Source organism: Cyprinodon tularosa, unplaced genomic scaffold (assembly GCF_016077235.1).
Source record: "Cyprinodon tularosa strain WSP-4 unplaced genomic scaffold, ASM1607723v1 ctg156, whole genome shotgun sequence".
Classification (NCBI taxonomy): domain Eukaryota; kingdom Metazoa; phylum Chordata; class Actinopteri; order Cyprinodontiformes; family Cyprinodontidae; genus Cyprinodon; species Cyprinodon tularosa.
In genome coordinates this window covers 1,315,962-1,323,625 of record NW_024038395.1, presented here as the reverse complement: position 1 = coordinate 1,323,625, position 7,664 = coordinate 1,315,962, and positions in this window count along the sequence as shown.

Below are 7,664 nucleotides of genomic sequence, written 5' to 3'. Positions count from 1 at the left end.
GAGGCACGAGTGCTCTATCAGGGATGACTTTTACTGTCACCCGGCATCTGGCATCTGAAGACAGCTCCATTCAGAGTTAATGAGATACACTATTCACAAACAAAGAAAGCATTACTTTCCAGCTTATTGTTTTAGTCTGAAACTTTGCAAGAAGCAGGATCAAATTGATAAGAAATAATGTTGTCTACAATGAACAGATCTGATTTTGTTTTGTGGTCTTTCCTCTGGTAATGTTGCGTACTGCCCTGTATTTTCAAAGAAAACTTTACGCCCATCAGGATTAACTATTAATGCCTGCAGCGCTTGTTCAGGCTTGGAAGCCATCCATAGAAACCTATGTTACACCACATAGAGAGACTACAACCCAGACTAAAAACATTTCTCTTGAAATGTCTGAAATGTTTTTAGAGGATTCGCATTAATAGTGTTGAGTCTGAGGCTTTATACAGTAGCCCATCAATTGTATAAAACCTTGAACTCAACACCATTCCTGACATTTGAATTGAAAAAGCTTCCTGGGTGGGAAGTAAAGCATCTTCAGCTTGGATATAAAGCCCAGTGGATTGTTTTTAACCTTCTTTTTTGGATCAAATATGTGGTGATGATGATGTAGTGTGAAGGTCTTGGAGTGCTTTGCTCTATCTTTCCCGGACAGCTTTCCATAAAACAGAGGGAAACATTTTAAAGCACAACATGTTAACTTCAGAATATGTAATACTGCTCGTTTCGTAGGTCTGATTATGGGCATCAAGCAGGGACACAAAAATCTGTTTTTAAAGGTTTATTTAGAAGAGGCTCAGGAAGTCCAGACTCAGGTCGAGGCTGAGATCAGGCCAGCAGAACGTCCCCGGCCCGGACACGGAAAGGATTGACAGATTGATCGCTCTTTCTCTAGGAAAGGTTAGTGAGAAAATGGGGTAACTGAGGATATCCAAAGGAGATTTCGTTTTAAGCTTACAGTGTTCAGTGAGGTAAGAGGGAGCCAGGAGGAGGTGAGCTATCTGTGGCTGGCTGTTAGGGCCATACATGTGATCTGATGAGTAATTGTTTTGTCAGTGATAGATGGTAAATGGCATGTACTTATATAGCGCCTTTATTCAAGTTAGGAGACTTGACCAAGGCGCTTTACACTACATTCATTCACCCATTCACACACTGAAGGTGGCAACTACATTGTAGCCACAGCTGCCCTGGGGCTCACTGACAGAAGCAGGGCTGCCGTACACTGGCGCCACCGGGCCCTCTGACCACCATCAGTAGACAATGCAGGTGAAGTGTCTTTCCCAAGGACACAACGACACTGAAAGTCGGAGTCGGGGCTTGAACCGTCAACCCTTCGATTTCAGGGCAAACTCCCACATCCAACGCCCCTGTCCCCCCATCTATGGTGGAGAGCCTGAGAACAGTGGAGGGTAGACATGCAGGTGGAGACAGAGTCACAGAGCGGAGGCAGGCCAGGCTCTCCACTTGGGAAGATCTTGCACAGGAAGGCTACTGCTGGGCGCTCTAAGAGGAACTTGTCAGTAGTCAACTGAATCAGTCAGAACACCCGATCCAGGATATCTACAAGAAAAACGAACTACAGGGTAACCAGGCTTGTTCTGGAGAAACACAGTGAAAAAAGCATGACATTTTACTCAGATAATAATATAAACAGCCTTGGTGTTATTTTTGTTATTTTATTTTTTACATTGGGTTTGGATAGTTTTTTTTTGTTGTTGTTCTAAATGAAAACGTCCTAAAAACAGCCATGCATGCATACACTATATAGATTTATATCTGTAATGGCTAAATCCAGATACACTACACAACCTAATAGCAGAGGTAGGTAATCCAGGATCGCTAAGTAAAAATTTGTTCCTAAGTGCCTGCAGAAAATCCACATATTCAAGGGCAGAACATGGAAGCTGCACACAGAAAGACCTCAGTTTGGGATCAGAAACCTGGACCTACTTGTACTGAGGCAAGACCTTTACCAACGGCACACCTTGTAGCTGAACTCAGGTTGTATTTGTCTCATGTTTACATGTGATGCATGATGCTGATTTAAGGCACAAGCCACAGAAACATTTGCTGGACATTGTTTTTCTTGCTGCTGGATGTGTTCTGATGATGTTTACTTAGTAGAGGTTCCTTGTTATTGCCTTGCACAGAAAACCCATCTCTCATCAAGCATCCTGGTGTTGGGCTGTAATCCAAGCAGTGCACACAGTTTATTCCTGAATTAACAGCAGCAGCGCAGCAGCAGGGATGACAAGCACAGTATGTTGTGAACATCTTTATGAGCACACACGATTTGTGTGTCTTGCCTTTATGATCTTCTCCTGTTTCAAATGAGAACACAGACAAAACGCAGGGGCAAAGATTCAATTAGGAATTACATAATGCCCTTTCATCAAGGATCTTTCTGATGTCCATTTTTAAGTCTGTGTGTGGTGGTGGGGGGTGGACATGTGCATTTGCGAATGTGTAGGTGTGTGTTTGTGTGTGGGTTTGAAAGGGTCGGAGCTAGATGTACTGACGCACGGCTCTTAGAAAGCAGCAGTTTAACAGGCATCTCGTGGCAGCTTAAACTGGCCAAGTCTGGTCTTTACTGTGTTTAACCCGAATGGGCCTGCGGTCAGCTGTTTGAAGAACTTAATTGCCTTGTTGTGGTACATGCACTGACCTCATGTTGCTATGATTAGCAGCTGCGATGCTGCTAACGATGACTGCAGTACTTTTGAGGGTCATCAAGTCAATATTAGCTCTTTTGTCTACAGACACCTTGTTCTTCTCTTTGTCTTGGCGAGCTTTAAAAAGTGTGGCTGCACTTTCATCTGCGAAAATAATAAATATGATTTCAGTATGTTAAACATGACTATTTGCAGGTATAAAGAAGTAGACTAATTTTAGACAGGTGGCTGCCTCAGTCTTAATCAAAATCAGAAGCAACTGTGTGTTGTTTGCTGCTAAAATAGGCTGATTTCATGATGACATCATCCCTCTACATGTAGTGGTACAGAACTCTTTATTAGTATTTATTATAGTAGGGATCTTTCATTGTACAGAATCAAACATTAGTTACATCACAGCATCTGAACCCCACATTATATAAACCTGTAATCAGAAAAAAGTTAATTTAAGTAGAAATTATTTGACTTAAAATGTATTCATACCCCTCAAATATTTAACATTTTGTCCATTTGCAATCATAAACCATATTAGTATTGTATGCAATAGACCAGAAAATATAATAAATGTTTCTTGATTATTAATGAAACTAAATATTGTTTAGTTGTTTCTTATTGAGGTTTGGACATCTCAACATAATTAAAATCATAATTTCACTGTAGTTCTGACATTTCATGTTTGGTTGACCATGTTTGTTTATATATATTTTTTTAATTGAAGGTTACCAGAGTAAAGGGGCAGAACACAGATGCAGCTGCTGTAATCATCTGCAGGACTTTGGTTTTGATGCTTTGCACTTAAGTTGCACCTGACCTTTTTTCTCTGGATCTGCAGCTTTTCCTACACTTTTAGTGATGTTTGGAACCCACTATGGTGTTGGTATTAGCAAAATTAGTTTGATTTCTTTATGGCTTTGTGCATTCTTGTGCTTATATCTGACTGTTGAGTGATTGTTTTACTAATTTCTCTTAGTGCTTTAATCATCCTGTTTTTATAATGCTTTGCTCTGTGCTTGCACACTTACAATACCTGTTTATGTTTCTTCTTAGTGTTTTCATGTTCCTACTTTATTCTGTCAAAACCTTTTAATCACACGTAATGAACCTTCCTACCTGGCATTACAGTGGTCAACAGGTGCATTTAGCATTAGAACAAAACAAGCTGTCATAAAATATATGTGGTGCAAACTGCACAGAAAACAAATGCATTAGAAAAAATACTGCATTTAAAAGAAAAACAAGCTGTAAACAGGTACAAATGCACAGCAAATGAGCTGCAAACACACATATGATCCAAACTCCAAAGCATATAAACACAAAAAACAAACGCAACTAAAAAGGTTGAAAACAAAAAATGCTGCAATTAACAAAAATACTATCAAAAACCTACAATCAATATCCCTAATTAACAAAATGTTTACAATTCACCCTAACTTTAATGATATTGCCAGCCTCTGTGCAGACAATCCAAGGTAATCACTTAAGAAAGTTTTTAAAATGATACAATGATGAATAATTGTGTCATATGGATAAAAAAATAACTCAATAAACTGCAAGAAATAATACTGACAACTGATGATAACTAATCCTATTTGTTCCTATTGGCATTCCTGCAGAAAGCACTGCCTTATTACTACTCTGTAAATAATAGGTTATATGACACTTAGCTTTGGCTTGGAGCAGGAGATTAAATCACCTGTTGCTGCCTCCTATGTTGGTTTTTTTGTTCAGTATTACCTGGGCTTTTGATATATGGGTCAGACACAGTTTTGCGAGGCTAAGATGGCTTGATAAGCATCAAACCATGTGCTCACTGCCTAAATAAATGGAGATTTAAAAGCTCAGATGAGAACAAAGTGCATAGGTGCTTTGCTGGATAACTGAAAAGTTGTATTATCTAGGTGAAAGGTTAAATAATGCAAAGCGGAATGTCTGAAAGAGCCCAAGGCTAGGTTTTGAATCGCTTTCAGATGATTAGATTTAAACTCAATGAAAGCAACAGACCAATGTTTCGTCCCTCAAAGCATCACTTTGTTTGCGACTGAGCATTCAGTAGACCTGGCCTTGATGCAGCGTCTCATTACCCAGTTACCATGCAAGTGTTTGTGTTTCAGGGTTCCTGCAGGGCTTTCTGCTGAGACGAGTATTCACTCTGGAAAATCAGCTCCTATCATGAGTTTAGATAAGTGAAACAGATATCAGTCACAGAGAAGTTTAATTTGCAACAGCGTTACAGAACTTCAGAAACCATCCAAACAGTTGGTTAAAATGTTGAGGCTTACAGCCAAGCAATGCATAAAGAAAACGTAAACTTAAGCTTTATTTATTGAAAAAAATAATAAACAGTATAACATAGCAATAATCAATCATCTCTCTTCTGTGAGAGATGAAAATAAAGTACATAGTGGGATCATAAAGGCCAACCAGTACAAGTCTAGTCTAAGAAATGGGCTGATGGTGCGCTTGATTGTCAGCAAGGATGCTTATTCAAATATGTGATTGTGTGAGAAAGTCTGAGATGGTGTGTGTGGATGTAATATTGCATTTTCCTGAAGGAATTGATGCAAACAGCACATCAACCCTCTTCTGGACAATGCAAAATAACTTGGTCCAAATCTGGTAGACAGCATCCCACGGTCATCTGCCCTGCCTTCATTGCCAGGCTAGATAACATATGACAGAAGTGACCTAAAACTCACAAACAGAATGTCATAACTACTGATAGTATGCTCTGTTTGGCACTGCTTGTTTACCTTTGTTACTATGGAGCAGTAAAGCATAATTCACAATAACTAAATGATCATCAGCATTTAATCAGTAACTTTGAGGTTGTTATTCTCGCCTGAGTGAATACCTGCAGGTTAATGGCTTCACAAGCAGGTCCAGGATGTTCTACACAAATCTAAATGTTTGAATCTCGTTCACTTTAGTCATTGGTACACATTTTAGCCCTAAACACAGTTACATCAGTGCTTGAATTGAATTTTATGGAGAAAGATTAGAATTAAGCCAAGCAGAGGTTGACTGATGCAGAGACGGATCAGAGTGTGTTAGCTTTCGATTTGCACACACTCTGTTGTTTATATGTCTTACGTCAATTTAAAAAAGAGATCATGCAGAACATGAACCTTCTCCTGCCAGGAGCGCCACATTATGATCTGCATGGTTCTTTGGATTTCTGCCTTTAGATTTTCTACTGTGTTTTTCTACACAGTTCTTTATTTGCAACCTCGGATTGAAAATTGCAGACTTAGCTTTTGCTGAAGATGAAACGGCCACACTTCTCTGAATGCTGTTCATAATATGATTTTATTTTACATATAAATCATTCGAAAATGTCTCAATCAAATAAAAATAAGGTTTTAATAATGATTTCTTACATGATTCCATCATATGCTGACAAAAGGTCCCAAAACAGCTTGGTAGTCATTTATTCCCCAACCGAGCATGGACTTGCAGAACGCTTGAAGGGGTGATAGAATGATTCTATAGGGTATCTGGTGCTGGTCCTTAAGGTCTCTGAATAGGGTGTGTAACATTGGTTGGGCCGAAAATGGCATATTTGCTGTTCTATGAGCCCTAATGCAAGTTAAAAGCCCTAGAAAGAAACGACAGGTTTTCTTCCTTTTATGGTATGCTGATGAATATTTAGATAAGCTGTGCGCTGATTGGTTGGTTTACAACGAGCAAAGCTGCTGAGCAAAGACGCATCATAGCAGCAAGCACTCACTCACTGAAACATCAAATTGTCGATATGATGGGGTGACCAGACGTCCCCTTGTTTCAGTAAAAGATTTTTAGCAAATCCTGCTTTGAGCTGTCCAAGATTTTTTAAAAATGTATTGGGTAAAATGTTTAGAGCAAATCAACAGCTGAGCATCAAGCTTTGCAGAGATCTTCTGATACACAAAAATATTCCATGCCTGTCGAGTCTTCGGATCCTTGGGAAGACTGTGAAAATGTTCCCCTTTCTCCGTCAACTGAAATGCTGCATTTACCCCTGTGGTTTTGGCTCATTTTCAATGGAGAAACTTCCTGCTTTGTAAATATTGTAGAAATAAACCCAACTGTAGGCTAAACAGCTAAACTGGTGCCTTACATCTACCTCTATTCATGTTCTTGGGCTGTGAACCAGTGGGCTGGTCTGGATGTAAATTCCGGGGCAAAAATTACAGACCAGAACCAAATAAGGAAACATCCCCGAATTGACATCAACTCGGGGCTTCGTTTTGATTTGCCAGTTTTATGGTGGAAGTTTATAATTGTGAGATTTGCAGAGAAAGGAGGTGTCAATGCGGTTTGAACTCTCCTGTACGTCCATTTCACCCACTGAAATATTGTCATTCATCTCTGACAATGTAAACTCGGTTTTGCATTCTATGACCCCTTTAAAAATGATTCTCCGAAAAAAACAAAGTTCTTTTTTTGTGCTTGGTATCGTTTTCATTTTATCTTTCTCATTATCAATATTTATTTGCTGATCTGAAAAGACTAAAGAATGGCAAATAGTGCATGCAGTAGAAATATGTAAGGAAGCAAATCTGTTTTTTGTTTTTTTTGTCCAAATCCCAGAGCTATGGTTGCAGAGAAAATGGCAGACTTGAAGCAATCTGTAGAGACAGTTTCCTTTGAAGCCATCTGTTGGGTTGGCTGCATCATAGTCTGTGTTGAATAAGCTGATAAAATTGATTAAATTTCAGAGGAGATGTTAAAAATTATGAAAAACACTGCTGGAGAAATTACATGATTAAAAAAATCATGTACTTTTACAAAAATTCAGTACAGCAACTCAGCAACATCTTCACTCAATGGCTTAATCTCACTAATGATTAATTGTTAACATAATATAATCATATATTTTTTCAACAGTTTCAATCTGAAGTGATTAAAGTCCAACAGGATTTCTGCTGTTTTTCTGGCTCACAGCATGACTCAGCAGGCCTTCATGCATTTTTTATAAATGTCTGTGTCTCAAGGCAGCAAAGTTTTCCA